We start from the raw sequence: 23,472 nt of genomic DNA, 5'->3' as shown, positions 1-23,472 counted from the left end.
AGATTCAGATTCTTTATTAGTCATTCAGCATTGTTACATGCAATAGACTTCGTCAGTTCACTTAATCTATTAATTTTAAAAAATAAATTTTTACATATTTAAGTTGATATTGGGCATTTCTAAAAATTCTTCTAATGAATAGAATGGATTAGTTAACAAGAAGTTATGAACATTATCTTTAAATAATTTGTCAGGCTTGATTGACCCATTTTTAGACAATTTGTTATATATTTTAATTGCCATATACTTATGACTATTGTTAGTTTTAGCTAATCTATTTTGTGGCAACAGCAGAGAAGTACACGTATACCATTAGTCATGTTTTTTTTTTCATGTAGGAAAATTTATTTATCAGTCACTACAAAGTGAACACACAGACTTGATTAGACTCTTAAGATTAATCAGTTACTTATATGACTAGATAATCCCCAGCCATAGTCACTAGACTTTTAAATACTAATTAAATAAATCTTTTCAACAGTTGGTACAGGTAGCAGTATCATTTCGATTTCAGATAGCACATTTCTGCAGTATAACATGTTGTCTTTCAAGTAAAATAAAATTCCTACACGTTGAGATAACATCAGCGTATGATTTATTTAACACATTTGTATTCGTAGACCATCTACAAGAAAGGTGATGGGAGAGCTGCCATTAACTATCGATCCGTTTCAGTACTGATATTTTTGCGATGTAGCTACTAGCTTACTCTAGAATAGTATCCGCCTGACCAATAATATAATATCATCAATAAATCATAGTTTGGATTTCAGAATAGTTGCTCAACTGGGAATGCTATTTTGGATTTCAGAAAAGTTGCTCAACTGGGAATGCCATTTACATGTTTACTCACCGAATTTTACATGCATTAAATAATAAAATAGCACCAGTTGCATTTGTCTGAGTGGATCACAATATTCTCTTTGCTCAAGTGAGGTTTTATGGAACTGATGGTATAGCCAACGAATAGATAATGTATTATCTAATTAAAAGAATGCACAAAGTTGTGCGAGTCAATTCTAGTGTTGGATTCCACATGCCGTCTTTGATTAGTGACGTCCTTTGTTGAAGATGCGAAAGATGTAAATGTCGCGATTTCCGAGAGCATGTTACGAAGGAACCTAAGTCCAGAGCTTTTATTGCTGCGAGTGAATCAATTATCAGTGGTATTTATAATCTTGGTTTTCGTAAATATTTGGCAGCTTTTTCCGAATGTGGTACGATTTCCGAGGATGAGGTTAGACAGCCTGCCACGTAACGGCATGTGCGGAACCATAGAGTAAATATCTCTGGAGTGAGCATTGCGTTCTGGGCATGTTGTCAACATTAAACCAGGATTGTCACGTGATCTCTGGACTTCGCTGTGCCAGTGTGCTTTCTGCAGCGTTTGAAGTTTATAATACCAAGAGTTTTTGTTGTGTTTCACCGTTTGTTGATAGTGTAATAGTGATGGTGAATTACCTTGTTGTTACGGATGGAAAGAAAAATATGTGAAAGGAGGGATAGTAAATTTTCATGGGTACATTCCATATAGCTCTAATTATAGTTTTCATTTTAGTAAGAGACACTGTATACGTTTAAAAATTTCGAGACGCATTATAATTAAGACTTGATTCTGTAGACCTATTTTTCTACGATTTTTTGACTATATAATAGATATTACGGCTCGTACAAAAGCTTACAAACAATCGCTTCCTCTCGTAAATTTGCTAGTGGAACAGGAAAGGGAAAGGTTAGTTGTTTCAGTAAATACTATCCTCCATGCATTTATCAGTGACTTGTCAATTATGAATATAGATTACTCCGTCTACTATTTATTTAATGAACTGGGAGCAAGTACTTAAAATGCGATAAATAAATACCTCAAAGTGCCACCAGTAAGAAAAATTGTGCTTTAGGTCGCAAAAACGAGAAAATAAATACACAGAAATACAAGAAAAAAGGACGATTTGGCAGGGATATAATCGCTAATGTGTGGTAAATTCGGTGTTTTTCGGACACTTGCGAAAGTACTAACGTACTGTCAAGTCGTTTTGCAGGACTATCACTGCAAAAATGTACTTCAGGCTCTGTAATACTATAAAGTGCGGTATCATACCAAAAACTACCAAAAATCGAGTGCATCTGAACTATGACACCTATCGCAAAGAAGATGAATGTAATATCACTTGCCCTTAAAAGTTACGTAGCTGGTTTATTCCCGGTATCAAATGGATACTGTTAAAATGTCTTCGCAACATATATAAATAATCCACGACACGTACGAAAAGAATCCGTCTGTACTAGGGATGTAGTGACATTCTAAATATACAGGCCGCTATACGAACAAACACACAACGTCCCGAGACCTCGTGACCAGGCCGGCGATGTATGTTGACAACACAAAATCTAGTATGAGATTTTCACTCTGCAGCGGAGTGTGCGCTGATATGAAACTTCCTGGCAGATTAAAACTGTGTGCCCGACCGAGACTCGAACTCGGGACCTTTGCCTTTCGCGGGCAAGCGCTCTACCATCTGAGCTACCGAAGCACAACTCACGCCCGGTACTCACAGCTTTACTTCTGCCAGTATCTCGTCTCCTACCTTCCAAACTTTACAGAAGCTCTCCTGCGAAACTTGCAGAACTAGCACTCCTGAAAGAAAGGATATAGCGGAGACATGGCTTAGCCACAGCCTGGCGGATGTTTCCAGAATGAGATTTTCACTCTGCAGCGGAGTGTGCGCTGATATGAAACTTCCTGGCAGATTAAAACTGTGTGCCCGACCGAGACTCGAACTCGGGACCTTTGCTTTTCGCGGGCAAGCGCTCTACCATCTGAGCAGAAGTAAAGCTGTGAGTACCAGGCGTGAGTCGTGCTTCGGTAGCTCAGATGGTAGAGCGCTTGCCCGCGAAAGGCAAAGGTCCCGAGTTTGAGTCTCGGTCGGGCACACAGTTTTAATCTGCCAGGAAGTTTCATATCAGCGCACACTCCGCTGCACAGTGACAATCTCATTCTGGAAACATCCCCCAGGCTGTGCCTAAGCCATGTCTCCTCTATATCCTTTCTTTCAGGAGTGCTAGTTCTGCAAGGTTCGCAGGAGAGCTTCTGTAAAGTTTGGAAGGTAGGAGACGAGATACTGGCAGAAGTCAAGCTGTGAGTACCGGGCGTGAGTCGTGCTTCAGTAGCTCAGATGGTAGAGCACTTGCCCGCGAAAGGCAAAGGTTCCGAGATCGAGTCTCAGTCGGGCACACAGTTTTAATCTGTCAGGAAGTTTCAACACAAAATCTGTTCTGCGCATGTGAGTGCTCACTCCAGAGATATTTACTCTATGTGCAGAACACAGCATTTAGAGCAGGCTTTCTATTTGTTGTTGTTTTCACCTAAGAATGTGTGATCAACAGTCTTGAAGACTCTTTTGGCTATTGCATGAGATAGTCTACACATTTTTCAGTGCGTAATTTTTTTACAAATACAGTAATGAAACAAACGAAAATTCTCTTTTTTATATTACCATTGAGAGAAGCTATGTATTTAATTATAGCGTCTTACTCTACAAAAAGGAAAGGAATTAAAGTAAGTATAAGCGTGTGTATTGAGGCATACAACTGTGCAGTAATAAGGTATGTCTAATTAAAGTAAGTATAAGCGTGTTTATTGAGGCATACAACTGTGCAGTAATAAGGTATGTCTACAAGTGTTTAATTCTTGAGTTTATATGTCTTACGTAAATGTGCACAAAGTTTATGGTCGCTGTGTGCATGTATCACTTTAACTGGTTATTACCGCGTGTGTTTGAAGTAATTGCATCTTTTGAATTATTTCAGCATGCCAGAATTGCCACTGTTGAGGGAATAGCCACCAACCAGAATCAGAGCACATCTGCCGGCCACGATCAGTCAGGACTGTTAAAAGTCGTTTTGCATCTTTACGGTCGCATTATTGTACAGAGCTCGAAAAGACAGAGAGAGAGGAATAGCACAGGCATGAAGAAAGTGCATAAAACAAGTGTGTGGTGGTTCTCTCATCACTGTGCCATTTGTGCAAACTCATTCAAGTAAATCCGTACTAAGCTGTCAAAACAAGACACATTACTTCTGCCGAAGTTCCTAAATTCCTGTGCATCATTGGGCGTGCTTCGTTAAGGGCATGTGTATGTCCCTGCCTTCACAAGTTCTGCTCAGCCAGGGTTGAACACAATTCGTACTCCTAGTATTACGTAGTCGTTCTGCCGTACTAACGATTAGGTTAGCCACTGCCACGGCAAGAGCTGCATAGGTAATTGCGTCCCTCATGTCCACAATGCTGAGAAGCAAATTTAATCACTTGCTTGTACCAGCATGACATAAAACGAACACTTTAATCCACAATTCTGTGTAATAATAAAGTAATTTCATTCTAACTACGAAAGACAACAGTAACTGCTTAATAAATAGGAAATTATATCTCTCAGACGTTTCAGTGTCAGTAAATAACACACTCAGTGACGTAAACAACCCTGGAGTTCTGACTATGTACCTTAGAGTTGGTGCAGACTTACACATTGTGTACCATAACAGCGTTGACAAAAAAGTTCGCCATTGCGGATTTGAGCACCTGGGGTGCTGTAGTAGACTTGTATGCTATAGGTTTGTTGTGTAAGACCCGCTTTAATTGGGCAGCTATATAGGTCAATTTTAGTTCTCCAACCCACTGTACATGGTTTTTCGATAAGTATGTATTGTTATTTTTTTAGCATTTATTTATTTTTGTGGTTCTGGTCCCTGTACTTGAGCTATATATGTGAAGTCTGCAATAGTTGTCAATTCCAACAATTGTTATTTTTCGCAGTAGGATAGAGAGCAATTCGAAGAAATTAAATCCTTTATGAAATAACAACCCACAATAAAGATCACGAATGATAACATGATGTAAAAATGACAATTAGACGTGCCATTAATAGCAAAAATTTTAAATCTTAAAAGGAAACACTTCTCAGACTTACTGCAAAAATATGAAAAACAGCAACACCTGGAATCGACAACTAGAATTAACCTATCTAGATGAATCCAAGTAACCAGTTCCTAGGTTTGTTACTTTTCACATATTTTAGTTGGCCTGCATACTGATATTTTTTAATATTTTCATTTTTGAACCTGTTGTGAACACTAAAGAACATTGTAATCGGTGAATAGATGTGATCCATGTACATGAATTCTACTTGTTGATTCCAAGTCTGTGACATAGTACAGTCAAATTAATGTAACCACCGCTTATGTTCGACATCAACATGCAATTATAGCTCACAGACAATAGGTGGTAGCACTGGCATTGGAGGGTATGTAAATTGTGCTGAGAAGATGTAGAAAACAGTGCAGTCATTATTGTAATGCAGAAACGAAGTATTTATCTGACATTGAAAAGGTCATGATCATTGGCTGTCAGGCCTACTGTGGAAACAGTCCCGAAACTGCCAAATTTGTAAACTGTTTGCATGCTTCTGTGGTTTAAGTATACCATACATTCCAAAATGGCGTGCCAAAATGGGTGCTGAGGCAACTGTAGTGCGCCATGGGCCATAGATGACAGGAGTGAAAAATAGCTGGGGAGATGTGTAAGGGTGAATAGTCATGCAACTGTTGAGAAACTCACCACCCCCATGAACTAAGGTGCTACTGACAGTGACTCTTCAACGACTGTTCAGCCAATATGGGGTCTCTGTAGCAGGCTCCTGTTTCACATGCTCATGCTGACTGCTGTTCATCGACAACGAAGGCTGGAATTTCCTAGTCAGTATCAGAAGCAGACGTCCACTGAGTGTGACAGGTGGCTTTTCCAGATGAATCATGTTTTATGCTCCATTGGACAGATCTCCACTGGCATGTACAGCAAGCATGACATATCTGAAAAGAAAACACCCTGCAATAATCGTTGGAGCATTATCGTGTGGGAAATGTTTTTGTGGTGTTTCATGGGTGATCTCATCATTCTGGAAGGCACAGTGGATTAACACAAGTATGCATCTACCTTTGGAACCATGTCCACCTCTATATACAGTTTATTTTTCTTCGACGTGATGGCATCTAACAGCATGGCAATGCAATGTGTCACACAGTACTCAATGTTTATGCGTGGTTCAAAGACCACCAGGATGATTTTACTGTACTCCCCTCCCCATCAAACTCCTCGAGTTTAAACCCGATTGAGAATCTGTGGGACCACCTTGATTGGGCTGTTCCCACCATGGATCCTCAACAAAGAAACCTAGCACAGCTGGTTGTGTCATTGGTGTCAAAATTTCTCCACACCTCTGTCAGTACTTTTTAGAACTTCAGTGACTCTTCTTGCAGTGTATATATGAGTTTTTGCAATACGCGTCTACCACATTTTCTTTCTGCATTTCCATTTTTGATGTTGGTTTCTGTACTATGACAAGAAATAACGAACCTAGTTATCAGTAACTACAGTTGTCCTATATAGGCCAACTCCAGTTTTCCACTCCAAGGTTTGCTTTTTATTACATTCTGAAGTAGTACAGAAAGCGATACCATACAATTAAATTTTTAATGAATTAGCAGTCCACACCTAATGAAAATTATGCATAATAACGGTTGTCGAGTCAGCAAACAAAGTGATAGCATATATGAATATTCTCAAAGTATGCACTGTACAACCGTAGGGCAACAACAGTAGCACAGAAACTAACTCCAAAAACAGAAATCCTGTAACAAACTGCAGCATACAACGACTCTGAAAACGTGAAAAATACTTACCTATTGAATCACTATATTGACCAGTTCTAGCTACCGATTCCAAGATTTGACAATTTCAGTACAGAAAACAACATGAAAAACAGGGTTCTTGTAAAGAAGAATTACATACACATACTGCAGCAACACTAAAAAGTTTATTATTTTTCGCAATAGTCCAGAAGGCAACAGCAAAATTAAAAATCCTACAACAAACTACTGCATACATCTACTGTGTAGCCTTCTAGAATTTTCATGTGTGGTATATGTATAAGTGTCGATTCCATGTTCCTTTATTACATCATTTTCATTAATGTGGACTTCTAATTCGTTAAGGATTTGACAGTATGGTATCGTTTCTTGTACTACAACAAAAAAGTAATTAACAACTGTAATTGATCTGCACACATTGTTTCTAATTACCGATCTACACACATCAAAAAAAGTTTTGCATCAACCCAGTTCCCAGAACTCCTGAAGATAGACACTGATTGTGGATATTGTGTCACAGACACAGTCCCTTTGCATGATGTTTGCTCTCCGCAAAGCCTTGGCAGGCGTCCTCAATTTGAAAATGGCACCTGTCTTTTGTGAAAGACGCCTATGACCGTTTGTGTGAGCATATATCACTGCACAAAATTTCTAAATTTCTGCTTATTGATTAGCTTTAAGTTGAAAGTTTGAATAACTTTATTGGAATGGTAACGGAAATATGTGAGAAACCAAGTTACAAATTTTCTACAACAACAACATTATTTCCTAAAATTCATGAAAATACTTCCTAATCACTCATTTTACCTAATAGTACGATTATATGGAATACTGGCCCATCATCCGTAATACAAAACCGAAATAGCAATGTTATCCAGCCTGACTATCTCTCCTAAGATGAGTATAGGAGCTATCACGCAGAGCGTCCGTACTTACAACAGTCTCAGCAGAGAATGCCTAACTGTTCCCCTCATCTGGTGGCCAGAAGGGCTCAGAGAGTCCGCACAGCAGCTATTTGCCAACCTAACGGGGCCAGCTAACATGTGGGGAACATGTCTCAGTCTCACTCTACTTAATACAATGGTTGGCTAAGCAGCATCTCCACATTCACAGAACCCACACAAGACAGGCCACACATAAATCAGCGGACGACCCTCATTCACACTCGCAGACTATACAAAGAGTGATAATGTAACATAATTCTGAATAATAAATCTTACATTGCTCTTCCATGAGTGTTGGAAGGGCACCAAGGTGTGTTCTGAGTGTAAGACTATTGTGTCAAGCCATGTAGCGGCTCACATGGAGCCGTTACATAACCTTCCCCTTCTGAGAAAAAAAAATGAGCAGTAAATGTCCTTGCTTTGGAAGGACACTTTCAAACAATTTTTTAATCACAGTGGCAAGAGCTGTGTCATCTAAATATGTGATTGATCACTAATTTTAAGTACATAGAATGCTAATCATCTAATATATAGAACATAATATATAGAAATTATTCACTATTAACAAATTATTCTCCTTCAGTGAATATCGACACAACCCTAACACAGTAACATGTAGGCCTATGCCCTTCTCAACTATCAGTATCCAAAACATACATGATTTGACTTAGCATTTAAACTAAACACAAGTCATTTCATGTATTACCTAGGCCAAGCATTCAATTTTTAAATGTTATGTATGTGAGTGCAATTTTGAAATTATTAACAAAGACATGATCATCTTCTATATTTTGAACATTCGAAACCTCAAGAATCTTTCACATACTCGTGTACAAATACCTAATTCTCATAAAACGTGCATACAAATCGATAATCGACTTTCAGGTACTCAAATTATTAATATATTTACGTAGGTGTCCTCCTTTGAAAAAAATCTGCAAGACAGAGAAAAACATAGAATCTTTAGGCTTGCAAAATTCAAACATTATTCCATAAGGTCGTTGAAATTCTTTTAAGTTTCATTACTGAACTTCGGATTTATGTGGTTAAGTCCTTTCTTTAATATTGGTCCGTATTCTTCTTTAATTAGAAAACAAAATATCAGTTTGAAGTTAGTATTTCCTTTCCGCTACAACAATTACAGATTTTAAGAAATCAGTCTTGTTATTAACCTAAGTACATTTCTGGAAAATTACACAAAGATAATAAGCGTATAAAATTAGTTCTGCTGCAAAAGAAAACCACTCTCTACCTTTATTACATATGTGGCACTTTCGAGCACTTTTATTCACTTCACTATTGGGCTTGGGGCATTCGGAGGACGTATGTGTTGGGCTGCTTGGTGGGTTGGGGGAGGAAATTTGTGCAGGTGTTAGGGACTGTAGACTGTCCCCCTGTCACGCCAATCAACTCCTTGCCTCTGGCCTCTCCCTCACGATTTGGCAGCAGCTCAACAGGACCTGTGGTGCCCCATGTTTGCAGCCGCATCAGGACACGGCTGCATGCATTTCTGCGTCAGCTGAGCATCGACCTCCAGGGCAGTATAAACTCGACCCTGCTGTCATCACCTCTTGCTGTGTCGCGAGTGCCTGGACCTGCCTGGCTGACGTCTCATACTAGTGTGGCCTTATCAGTAAGCGTTGTGCTGACAGCCACTACTCAGACATAACCCCCTCAGTAGCGTCATTCCCTTTCCTTCCTCCTGCAGTCCCACCATACCCGACTCAAGTGGTGAGTCTGAAATGCCTCTTGATTCGGTACTGCAGACATTGTGGGTATGGTGGTGTTGCTGATGCTTCACGACTGGTGACATGCCCCTTGCTTCCACCCGTCCCTCTTCTCTCATTCATCCTGCTGCATTGCAATGCCTGATCTAGGGTAAGCCAAACTCGCCTCTTGCGGGTGCTGCAGTTCTTCAATTCTGTATTTGGCAATAGCTGCCAAGCTGGCAGCGTGTCGCCTTACGGGTCGTCTGTACGGACTGCCTGTGACCCTCTTGATGTTTCTGTGTCACTCCTTCAGCATTGGGGAGCGTGTCGCCAGTCAGTGTGGGCGCTCAGCAGGTGTGGGTCACTACCTCTTGCCACGTCCCTGTGTTGCTCGTGCTGCTCTCGACTGCCTGGAGTGGCTGCCGCTTCTGCCGGATGGGGTCACTCAGGGAATTCCAGAGGCGGCACGCTCGCCCCATCATCAACCGCTAACCGCCTTTACCTGTGGCCTCCACTTTCTCCAACTGCAAGCTGCTTCTTGATGGGAATCTGTGCTGAGGGGGAACACTGTTCTCAATACACCCTTCATCATAATTTTTTAATATTTACCTCTTCATATTGTGCCTTATAGGTGTTAACTTTCAAATTATATTTACCATGGCTTGTGACTCAGCCGACTATTATGTAAACCAATACTCTATCACTAATTTACAATAGTCTCATTTTTTAATCATTCCCTCAATAGCTTTACAACAGTGAAATTTTTTTTACAACACTTAAAGGATTTTTACTTAATGGTAAATAAGAAATGAATTGAACTTTAATTCCATGAACTGTTTATCGATCCTTTGTGTATCCTATCAGCACTACTTAGGAACTAGAATATCTAGTATGAAAAGAACCCTCTTATTTCTTTACACTCTCGTGTCATTCATGCTTCAAATTTCACATTCTTTTGCACATTAACTTAACACACACAGGAAATCTTGACTAACTACACAGAAAGCATTCCAGGTGACGTCACATTTTCCACATGCATAGCTATTCATTTCAAGCTACTTTCACACGTAATACATAGAACACACATAGAACATACAGAATTTCTACCATACATATTAAATGATTACAGGCTACATCAGTGCTACATTAACAAATACAAACACGAAACTACCATTGCCCCAAATTACCCTCTTCAATGTCTACCATGCATTCTACAACCTTCATTTATACGGTAATTTACTCTTCTGGCTTCCTTATTTTTGTGTTTCCTTTTTGTGCCCCTGGCACGCTTCATGTGGCGTCTTGCTTCCTTCCTCTTTGCGCTGTTGAAGACTTATTTGCTGCAACATAAATTCTCTCCACAAATTTTCTTCTACAATTAAATCTTCCTGGTAAATCTTCTTCTCACCCTTTTGACTCTTTCAGAGACGACTTATATTGCCTTGTTGACAGTATACAATATAATACTAGAACACAAAATCTGTGAGTGATATTTAATACACAAAAAAACGCTATTGACCTATAGTACATAAATTGTACATTGATACACTGTTTGCTATTCTATGAGGAGCTTCACGTTGGATACATTATGCAGACCTCTCGATTTATTTGTCCATAGGGTCTGGATTTCGATAGCGTTAGGGTGAGGGATATGGCACACTCAGTAAGGACCACTATAAAGGCTAAGGAATTTTTTTTTTCAGATCCTTTTGCCCTTGTTTGATAGCTTGTGTGACTGAACCCACACCTTTTGTCCAATATAGAACTCGATTTTTCGTACTTTCTTTTGGTATGTCTTCTGCCTTATTTCGGCAGCACGCTTGATGTTCTTCAAAGCTATATCTATGATCTCCTTGTGTCGGAGTTTTCTTTCCTTTGGCCATGGTACTACTTCTTTGATTCAGTTTGGGGGCTCGCTATTTTTCAGTACTAATACTGGTGGCAACATCGTTGATGCATTCGGCAACTTGTTCAGAATTTCTTGGAATGCCTTTATATGCACGTCCCACGTATTGTGCTTGCAGTAATAGTATAACCTACACAGCCACCCTAACTCTTTCATGATGCATTCTGCGGGTTTAGACGATGGGTGGAAAATTGATATAAAGTTCGCCTTCATTTTTCTCCGCTTTAACATCTGCAGCCAATGATGAGACCGGAATTGCGGCCCGTTGTTCGAGGTTAACCCGTTCGACCAGCCTGACCTCTTGCTCAAAATCGTTTAAGAATGCCGCCTCCACCGTTTTACCCGTTGCTCTCCTCAGCGGAGTAAGGCAAACAAATTTTGATGTTAGCTCCACAGCTACGAAAACATACATGTAGCCAGACTTTGACCGAGTTATTGGCCCGAACAAGTCCACCGCCGTGAGTTTTCGCAACCTGTTTGGAATTATCGGGTACATCGGAGCGGCAAAAGACGTGGTCAGTGGCTTGGTCCTTTGACTCGGTTTACACACTCGGATTACCCGTTGTATTCTTTTTAGCATATTATTAAAATAGCACGCCTCGCGTAGCTTCTGAAAGCTCTTCTTGCCCCGAAATGTCCATAGCTTAGGTGGATGTACCATACTAGTTTATTGATCATTTCGTCAGGTATTACCATTAGCCATTGCGGGACTTCTATGCTCCGTTTCCGGAAAAGAATTCCGTTTTCTACCCTATAATATTGCCGAATGGCAGCTTGATTTCTGTCCCTCCACTTTTCCTTCACTTCTTTGAGTATGGGGTCCTAGCCTTGTTCGCGACCGACGTTGTCACAAAGCTATCGAAGGTGACTCTTTCAGGTACAAAATGCTGAAATTGTTTCCGCCCAGGTCATCCTCTACTCTATGTCTTAGGCCCGAGAGAGAGCGTCTGCAACAGGTTCTTTTCCCCTGGCATATACTCGATTCTAAAGTCATATTCTTGTAGGTAAAGAGCCGAGTGAGATAACCTGCCATTGGCCAATTTTGCCGACATCAGGAATTGTAGTGCCAGATGGTCGGTAAATACCTTCGTGTTCCTTCCGTATAAGAAGAATCTAAATTTACTGAATGCCCAGACAACTGACAGCTCCTCGAGTTTCGTGACCGAGTAGTTTCTTTCTGCTTGCGATTGCACTCTGCTCGCGAAAGAAACGGGCTTCCAGGTTGATGAATCGTTAGCATCTTCTCCTTGAAACAGAGCTGCACCAATGCCGTTCGCCGAACTGTCCGTCATGTAGTAGAAGTCGCGACTCAAGTCTGGATGTGCGAGAATAGTTGCATTTACTAATGGTCAAATGTTTTTTATTCCAGTCTTTGATCACAATATCAATTATTTTGAAGATGACCAGTTTCAGTCCATAATGACCATCCTCAGATCTTTTCTACTAATGCCTCCTTCAACATTTCGAATTAGTCCTGTGCTTGAGTGTCCCAATTCCAAATCGTATTCTTTCCTGTTAGTGCGCAGAGACGTGGCGTGGCCAGCAGGTTTAAGTTCATAAATTTCTTGAAATTTCTTCGTTGTTGGCCTTGGAAATTCAGCAATCGCTTTAATTCTCTCAGGGTCAGGTTGTATCCCGTCCACCAAAACTATGTGATCTAGAAACTTTATTATGCCCAAATTGAGGTTTATCTAGGTTCACTGTTATACTGGCTCGTTCAAAAGCGTCTAATAAACGGTTCAACACCTCATTGTGTTCTTCTCAGGATTTTTCTGCTATTAGCACATTGTCAATGTATAATGTAATTATCTCATGTAGGTCCTCAGGAAGGATGCTTTTGAGGTCTCGTATGAACGCTGCCGCCGAAACATTCAGTCCAAACGGAAGCTGTTTAAATTGGTAGCAGTTCCCATAACACAACGCGTTTGACTAAGTCCTGCTCGAGCATCTTCACGACCTCTGCCCTCACTTTTTGTTTCTGTGCTAATGGAATGGAGTACGGCTTCACGAAAAACTTTTTATGTTCCCGTACTTAGAACTTGTATTCAAAGCATGTTATCGCACCCTATGCGTCCGAAAATATTCTTTCGTGATTCCTTATAACCTCTAGCAATCTTAAACGCGCGTCCTCTGGCATGTCTCCTACGCTGTGCATGCTGTCTTCGGTTATTTTTCTGAAAACCCCATCCCATCCATGCGCAGATAGCAGTAAGCTAATACAGTTTACGAGAGTCTCAGGTTCCTGGTGCAATCCAGGGTAAGCGAGAATTTGTAGGCAACTGGCTTCAGACTCGTCCCTTATGACCCAATTATCGAACTTCAATTCAACGGGGTTCCCGTGTCTGTTCAGAGACATGATACCTCCACCAAAGTCTACAATTGCCTGGCGAGCGTTCATGAAGTCTACCTCTAAAATTACTTCAGTGTTCATTAAGGGCACAATGAAGAAGTTTTCCTTGAACTCCTTGGCCTGGCATTAGAACATGATCCTAGTCTGCCACTTGACTTCTACACTTTTTCCGTATATTGCCCCTTTCAACTTTCTCCCTCGCAATGGTAATGTCGGCCAAGCTTCCACCACCCCGCATTTTTGGAATGCAGCCTCACTAACAATCGAGATCGGACTCCCCGTGTCGATTAAGCAGTCCAGTGATACCCCTTTCACTGAGATGGCAATCGCCAGACTAACGGCTGAAATCCTGTTATCCATTTGTTCCTGAAGTAATGTTTTCCTGATATCGTCCTGACCTATGTAACGTACTTTGCAACTTCCCTCATCGGGTGTGGACTAATACCGTCTCCCTCGATCTGCATTGGTCATAACTGTTGTTTTCCCTCCATTTCCGGTGGGTTTTTTCGTGGATCAGCCTGTTTGATTCCACATCACCGGCAATTGTTTCCCCTTTCTTTTTCGCCGGGGCCTGATCGTATTTTTCACTGCTATTTCATGGTGAGCTCGGCCGGTTACTGTGATCGTATTTTCCTCTGTTGCGGTTATCGCGCGCGTCGTGATTGCCATTACACCATTCGTTTGTATATTTACCATACTTGTTACCGTTCCCCCAATTACCTTTATACAGTTGATAATTAGTGTCTGAGTACTCGCCTACCCATGAGCCCGTACGCCTGCCTCAGCGTTTTACTGTGGCCGCGACTCGTTTTCCGGTTTTGTCCTACATCGTCTCCTTCTGCGAACTATGCCTTTTCATGTTCCCACTCGCCGATGTCGTACTCTAACTCCTGTAAGAGTAGTTTAAACGGTTCTGTATCGTTCTTACATCGTCCAGCTAGTACGATATGGCGCAGCTGAGTTGGAAGTTTCATTATACACAGCCCTACCAATTCGCCCGGACTGTAAGGGTTGTACAGACTTCGAATTTTCGCACAGAGAGGAAGTGTTTGTCGTCAAACCCTTCTGCTTCCCTCCTGTACGAACCTACACATGGGTATCTGTGTCCTTCCAGACATTTCGCTATATCCCTACGCTCGCTAGTTTCTTTGTAGTCCCCCTCATGTCCGGAATCACATCCCTCGCCACTGTCTTGTGCGACTTTGCGCACGAGGTTTCCCTTTTCGGTTCTGCATGCGGGAAGATTGCATGGGGGCTTAATTAAAATGAAATGAAAATAATTTTAATTTTTTGCTTTAGTAGCTGTCTGTCCGATTACGAAGTCTCGTAAACGGTTGGCCCTGACTAGTATTATTACGCAATCTGACTGCATAGAACAACAACAAAGAATGAAATGGAAATTTTCTTTAACACAATTAATTAATTAAGTCCCCAGCAACTATAAAACCTACGAAACCAAAGCACAAGTGTAACTGTTCTGTGTGTGGAAGTATGACTCAACGTACGCATCTGGCACGGTTCTTCTTCAACAACACAAGAAATTTTAAATATCATTATACTGAATTAATTAAAGGAAATAGAAATACCATAATTACTCAAGAAAACCAGAATTGCACTCTAATCCAAGAACACAACCAGATGCTTTGTTGACTGAACCTGTAATGACGCATTATTTAAAACATGGAAATAATGAAAAATAAATCAAGTTTCGTTACCTTCATATATTCACCAAAATCACTCTAATCATTACAATATATCTCCACACCGACTCGCTATTACCACATCTCAACAAGAACTTTTCAGTATCACATCTCAGCAAGCACTCCCTACTAGCACATCTCAACAAACACTCTCTGCCACGAGTTCTTAACAAGCACTGCCCTCTAGCACATCTCAACACACACTACTCACTACGACATCTCAGCACTGACTACCACGAGTTCTCCCAAGGCACTGCCCACTACGAGTTCTCAATAATCACTGCCAGTGGAGGCGGCGGAACAATACTCTCTAGCGCGATCTCTGGCGCTGTGGCTCAGTGTAGCCACCTTTCATATGCCCTTCCTCCACAGGCTAGAATTTGATGGTATTTTTGCCAGCATTGGTGGTGAAAATACCACCAAATTCGTCAAAAAAAAATACAGACAAAAATAAAAGATAATATTAATGCGTAAATATCATATAACTAGATAAAATTTTGGCTTTGCACTGACCTTTCAATAACCTAATATATAAAATACAGTAAGCAATACAAATTCCTTCATACATGTGACTTTACATAACAGTTTACACAAGTATTATGTGGTTAAACAGTTCAATCAATAGCGTCAGCAATGACGAATATGTGCAGGTAAGAGTATCATAACTTTTCACAAACAGTAATACACAAAAAAATCAGTTTATACAAATATTCACATAAACGCTTTCCATAGCTCAAGAATAAGCAGTTGACAGTTCCAGCAGTAGCACCCAGCAATGGTCAACAGGTGCAAAAACCAACAAGTGACATTTTTTCAGTAGAAACAGTCCATCAGTGGCACCCAGTAATGTTGAATAGGTGCAGACACCAACAAGTAACACCATTTCAGTATAAGCAGTTCCATTAGTTGCACCAGCAATGTTGAGCAGGTGCCGACACCAACAAGTAACACCATTTCAGTATAAGCAGTTCCATCAGTGGCACCAGCAATGTTGAACAGGTGCAGATATCAACAGGTGACATCTTTTCAGTAGAAGCAGTCCATCAGTGGCACCCAGCAATGTTGAGCAGGTGCAGACATCAACAAGTAACACCATTTCAGTATAAGCAGTTCCATTAGTGGCACCAGCAATGTTGAGCAGGTGCACACAGCAACAGGTGACATCTTTTCAGTAGAAGCAGTCCATCAGTGGCACCCAGCAATGTTGAGCAGGTGCAGACATCAACAAGTAACACCATTTCGGTAGAAGCAGTCCATCAGTGGCACCCAGTAATGTTGACCAGGTGCTGACCACAGTCCATAAAATTCACTATCACTAATCACACTGTTCATCAGCAGAAATTAAACATGTCCTAGTGGCACCAATCATGTAGAAAAAGTGCAAATAACAGTTCATAATATTCCCTATCACTAATCACACAGTTCATCAGCAGAAATTAAACATGTCCAGGTGGCATCCACCATGTTGAAAAGTGCAGCACCATCACTAATCAGACAGTTCAGGCATGAACAATAGTTTGAATACACATACAATGCTTTTACACTAAACATACAAATCATAACAAACACACAAATGATATCAGATAATTGTCCTATTAACTATTACAATACACAAATACCAGTAAACCTATAATATTTATGGGTGTCAGTGCAAGCCACAACAACAAGTAAAATAGTATTTAGGAGATAGGTTGGGATCACTTCTCTGGGATTATAAAAGGAAAACACACAAAACACACTCACTCATCTTTCATCCACATTTAGTGCTACTGTGTAGTTGAATAGTGTTAACTGTGTAAATGCAATTCTGTCAAAATTTTATGTTCATCATGTGTATCAAGTAGTAGTGGCAGCAATGTATAACAGTCAATAATAGTTAGTCAGCGTCATAGTCATCATGTCAAGATCAATGTTTGCCAAGCCAGATCAAATTGTACGGTTGCTGAACAACTGTCAGTGAGCCAAGATATGCAAATACTTCCTCTCTCCAAAAAAAAGTATATACTGCATAGTGATTTGACAAAGTGTGTGTGTAGACAATCTTCCTGCTACTTTAGTGTTCTAGTCTGCCATCTTTATCCTCCTTGTTCCATATAGACCAACGAAAAAAAAAAAAATTTATGCTCCTCACTTACTTCACCTCTTATCCACCAAAACTCCAATAATCATCAGCATCACATAATCTCAATACTTCAATAATACCTCTCCAATACGTCGATCATCAATATCATTTACCTTACCTCTTGTCCACGAAAACTCCAATAATCATCAACTTCACATAATCTCAATACCTCAATCATACCTCTTCAATACGTCGATATATATAAACCTCAGCACCAATATCATTTCACTTCCATAACAACTCTTTCCTCTAGTCAGTCTCCTCGAACAAGTACAGACAAAATCCTAGTGCAAACTTCAATTCAGCATCCCATACAATCCGAAGACACAGTGTCCACACACAACCTCTGTATAATCCATCTGACCCAAATCTTCTACTCATTATAAATTATAAGATACATTTTGGTTCCTTGTCCATCATTAAATAAAAGAAATGCATACGTGACCTCTAACAGACTTAGTTCGAATAACTCTCAGTAATTAAGTACGATTACGAAGTGTTAATGATCGTGATATTTCAGTGTGTACACCACTTCAAAAATTATGGCAAACAGAAGCAAACATGTGGAGTATTTCTTGTGTCAAGTGTCACTTCCTATTTCAATTACTCACGAAAAATGCAGTGTAATAACTGTCAATGGTCTAAACCTAGTGTTGGTATGTCATGTCGTTAGCTTCCTTCCTATTAGCATAAATTTATACAGCTTCCATAAAACCTCCAGCTCATGTGACTTCTATGCAGTTTCTTGTACCAATGTCGTTCGTAGAATTATAGCAGTTCATTTTCTTATCTTAAAAATATAAGGCACTGAGCGTAAGCAATACATGCAATATCGCGACAATATACCAGTAGCGAACAGAATGTCAACAAGTGGATGCAGCACAATCCCTATAACGAGGCTCTGCCAAGCGAACAAACTACAATTAATACAATAGTGTAACCTAATCTTCATGTTTGTACACTGTACATCAGCATTGCTATATTCTAAATTGAAGAGTAGTTATGACAACAAAAGGAAATGTGTTAATATACAATCCATACACAAAGCAGCAAATATGTATCTTACATAATAAACAGGCCATTATCACCATATCAGCATAAGCAAATAAATGTTCATACGTAATCTTAATAAGTAAATATGAAGGCGCAAGCAGATAAATCACAAAGTATAACTTACATACATAACCACAGTCAGCACAATTAATCAGTTGACAATTACAATTTAAATAAATAAGCACAGCAGGCACATAATAAAAAAAAATGACATCAGTGAAAGAGCATAGCAGCCAAGCGATGCATAATATACACAAGGAATAACACTGTTCATTAATCAATAATTGTCAAAATCAGTAAATGTACACAAGCACGTCGCTTCACAAGTAAATTCATAGAACATGAAATTTAGCACAAAGTATGAGTCACGTAATCGCAAGCAGCAAATTACGTCTAAAGTACGTACCTAAGTGGAAATATGTTACCTGAAAAATAAACTCAATTAATAGTTACCCTTTTTAGTTTATTACTTTTTTCTTCGAAATTACATTCTTCCTGAAATTTTCTCCATAGTAAGTCGTCTTAACGTCGGTCATGCACAGAATTTACCTGAAGGTCTTAAATATTTCATACAACCGTATCCTGAAAAATACTGAACGTTAATAACATAATTTATAAAGTCACCATAGCTTTATACTGAATTTAATCCGAGAAATTAGACTGTGTATTTGTTTACGTCTGTCAGTGCATTCGCACTGAGCGCTCGATCAGCTGTAGACGCGTGACGTAGAAAGTGATTGTTTGCGGTCAACGACTGCCTTGTGCGACGCGCAGACTTCACTGTTGCTTTGAGTATGTGCCGCCGCCAGAACACAGCGCGGTATCCTTGCATTCTCCGTGTGTTTACGTACAACTGTTGATGTCTCAAAAGAATGTCATTCCACAAAAATTTTTACGTTAGATATGTGATGTATTCCCTTAGAGAGCCGAGATTTAAGAGTTTCTACTTCGACAGTGTTATCATGGATAATTTTGCGCATCCTATATGAACCGTTATAAAGCAGAAAAAATTTGCGACATAAGCCTTTTCCTTTATGATACAAACGGTGAGACTTAATTAACACCTTTTGACCAACTGACAAAATTTTTAAACGACCAGGACGTTTCGCTGATTTCTCTCTTCTAGCAGCCGCAGATGCAATATTTCGTAGAGCCAGGTTGACAACTTCAGAATGCCGCAGTTTCCGTGAAGGCGGAAAAGGAACGATTTCAGAAATGCGATTTGACGGTGCTTTGTTTTTTAATATCAGTATAGGCGGTAAAGAAGTTGAATCATTAGGGAGTTCATTCAGAATGTTTTGAAAAATATGAAGATACTGATCCCAAGTTCTGTGATTCTGATGACAATAAAGACGACACAATTTATTAATTTCTTTCATCCATCTTTCTGAAGCGTTAGATTGAGGGTGGGAAAGTGAAATAAAAATTGGTTTAATCTTACGACGCCGTAGAGTACGAAGCCAAATTTTAGAGCGAAACTGTGATCCATTATCTGATATAACCTTATCAACATGACCCACTTCTTTAAGAAAATGTTTGATGAAAGCATTAGATACTGAACGAGCTGTTGCTTTGCGTAAAGGTGTAAAACACACATATTTTGATGTCAATTCCACTGCTACGAAAATGTACGCAAAACCATTAGTAGAACGAACCACTGGACCGAACAAATCGACTGCAGCCATGTCCTTTAATTTCGCTGGAATGATAGGAAACAACGGTGCTCTGTGAGAAACAGTTGGCGGCTTAGCCTTTTGACATAATTTGCATTTGGCAAGAACAGATCGAATACGTTTTTCCATATTACTGAAGTAGCAATTTTCTCGTAATTTATGAAAGCATTTTCTGGGACCAAAGTGCGCATAACTGAAATGTGTGTACCAAATCAATTTATTGACCCACTCATCAGGAATACAAACTAACCAAACAGAGTTGTCGGCCGATTTTCGTTTGAAAAGAATGTCATTGCGAACTAAATAATGCTGTCTAATCGCTACGCTTTCCTTTCTCCTCCACTTCTCCTTAATGTCCTTCCAGATTGGATCCTTATTTTGCTCCTTAGCGATGTCCTGGAGCGAAGACGAAATAAAGTTCTCAAACGCAACACCTTGAATGTACATCAAACAATAATGGTTTTCTTTGCAGTCCTCTTCAGCACATTGTTTCAAACCCATAGGTGCACGTGATAAATCATCAGCAACAATATTTGAAGATCCCTGTATGTAAACAATACTAAAATCAAATTCCTGTAGGTACAACGCCCATCGTGACAATCTGCCATGAGTTAATTTTGTCGACATAAGAAATTCCAAAGCTCGATGATCAGTGTAAACCTTAGTATGTCTACCGAACAAAAATGTGCGAAATTTTGTACAAAGCCCAAACAACAGCCAAAGCTTCAAGTTCCGTAATCGAATAATTCTTTTCGGATTTAGAGAGAACACGACTTCCAAATGCAATAGTCTTCTGTACTACAACGCCGTTTTCTTCTATCTTTTGAAATAAATGTGCACCTAGGCCTTTGTATGATGAGTCCGTCGCCAAACAAAAATCTTTAGATAAATCCAGATGTGAAAGAAGTGGAGCAGTAACTAAAGCATCACGAAGTTGTTCAAATTCTGACTGAGCTTCCTCATCCCAACACCAATTAGAATTTTTTCCAGATAGTTCACATAAACGAGGTGTGGCCAAATTGTCCAATCTAACAAAGCGTCTAAGAAAATTACAGACACCAAGGAAACTACGAACATCACGTTTTGTGGTAGGAACAGCATAATTACGAATAGCGTCTAGTTTCTCTGGATCAGGGAGAATACCTTCTGTAGAAATAATGTGACCGAGAAATTTCACCTGAGAACGACCAAATTCAGATTTTTCCAAGTTCACTGTCATGCCAACTCGTGCAAAAATACGTAATAATGAATCCGAAATTTTGTTGTGCTCACTCCAAGAATGTTTAGCAATAAGAATATCGTCAACATATGAAGTAATATTGTCACGAAGATAAACAGGTAAAATTTCATTTAAGCTACGAATGAATGCTGCTGAAGATACAGTAAGTCCAAACGGTAATTTCCGAAACTGGTAACAGTTACCAAAGGCTAAAAAGGCAGTGTATTTTCTACAATCAGGGTGGAGTTCTATTTGCCAAAAACTTGCGCGCATATCAATCGTGGATAAGACTTTAATTCCATGGAAATGTTGAAGAAGTTCATCTAAATTTTGTGGACGGTCAGTTTCAGGAATGATAATATTATTTATCTGTCTGGAGTCCAGAACCAAACGAATTGACCCATCCTTTTTAAGAACGACATGTAATGGGCTGGTATAAGGGCTGACTGCTGGCTCAATAATGCCCTGATCTAACATGTATTGAAGTTCATTCTTAACCTTGTCTCTGTAAGCCAAAGGAATAGCGTACGTTTTTCCTCGAAATGGTGTGTGTTCTTTTACTTTAAATAAAAATTGTAAGCCTTGTATAGTTCCTGTGTGATGATTAAACACTGTAGCATGTGAAGTCAAAATATGGTGCAGCTCTTCTCTTGCAACGTCATCTGGCACTTCAGCTTTTTTAACCTTTTCATTAATTAATTCTTCGCTACTAATTATATCCTCCATCGCGTCTCTGTATCTATTGTCATTGTCATGAATAAACACACTGTCGTCATAATGCTCAACGAAAACATCAGAAGTAAGAAACCTTAAAAATTTTGTATCTGATTCAGATCTTGCTAAACACTCGAAAAATTTCAAACATTTCCGCATTCCGGCAACAGTCAAATTCACACTTCCTTCTTAAAAGTTCAAAATTGCCTTATGTGTGTTAAGAAACTCCATACCTAGTATAATCTGTGTACTGAGTAATGGAACAATAATAAAATTAGCAGACAATTCGTATCCTTGACAAATAAAATTTAGGTTGGTCTGTTGTTTAACTTCCACACCTTTTCCAGAAATCGCTCCTCGAATTGTAGTTTTAGAAATGGGTAACACAGGACAGGCAATAGTTCTTTCACATATACGAAAAACTGATTCACTAATGACGTTCAATGGGCTCCCAGAATCTAAAACTGCAGTGAACTTATTCTTACCCACACATACTTCAATAACAGGATGTAAAAATGCGTCTACATTATTTTCCTTTTCGCCTAGCAAAATGTCTCTCATATCTTCCAGGCGTACGTAGTGTAAAGTTGTAGTCTCATTACTTTCTGAACCGTCTATATTGCTGCCAGAAGCCGAAGCTGCAAGTCATGGTCGATTGTTTGCGTCACGTCTTTGATTATTCCCGTCATTTCGCGGATCAATTTCTACTATTTCCACTTGTCTCTCTGAATTTCTGTCACGCGGAGGATGCCAATTAGGTCCTTCCTGTCTGTTAGATGCAAATTCTTGGTTGTGTCTGTTATTAAAATTTCTGTTTTCCTGTCTGTCTGCATAACTACTTCTTGTATAATTTCGACTGTCACTTCTGAAATTATTGTTAGACGTACTACCCTGGTTATTTCTGTAGTAAGAGTTTCTATTATTGTATGAATAATTTCTGTCTTGATGATACCGATTACTGTTTCCGTATGATTGATCATTCCGGTACGAATTACCGTTATTATAATTGTCTGTGTAATTTCTGTTAGAACGTCTGTTATTGTCATAAGGCTGGTATCTATTGTCCTGTCTGTTACGTCTGTCATTCTCAAAATTACCCATATAACGCCCGTTCCGATCACTATCCCTTTTCTCTGAAAATCTATTGTAATTACTGTTACTGAAAAAGTTACAAGAAGTCCCGTCGTCGTTGTCATACTCAAGTTCTTGTAACAAAGTCTTAAAAGTCTCAATGTCGTCTTTACATCTTCCAGCTAAAGCAATTTGTCTTATGGATTGTGGCAGCTTAGTTAAACAAATGCGAATTAATTCAGTCGGGCTATAAGGGTTGGACAGGAACTGATTCTTTCGAATCATGTCTTCAAAGTATTCTGCTGGCGTGCG

General features: G+C 39.6%; 1 protein-coding gene across 1 annotated transcript in view; it reads left to right on the top strand.

Moving 5' to 3' along the window:
• Positions 1-23,472, top strand: part of LOC126252405 (uncharacterized) — a 258,154-nt gene that overhangs the window by 494 nt on the left and 234,188 nt on the right. The gene's annotated exons all lie outside the window — the stretch shown is intronic.

Source organism: Schistocerca nitens, chromosome 4 (genome assembly GCF_023898315.1).
Source record: "Schistocerca nitens isolate TAMUIC-IGC-003100 chromosome 4, iqSchNite1.1, whole genome shotgun sequence".
NCBI lineage: Eukaryota > Metazoa > Arthropoda > Insecta > Orthoptera > Acrididae > Schistocerca > Schistocerca nitens.
Note: the sequence above shows the minus strand (reverse complement) of the source record. Positions and strands in the feature narration are given on the sequence as shown.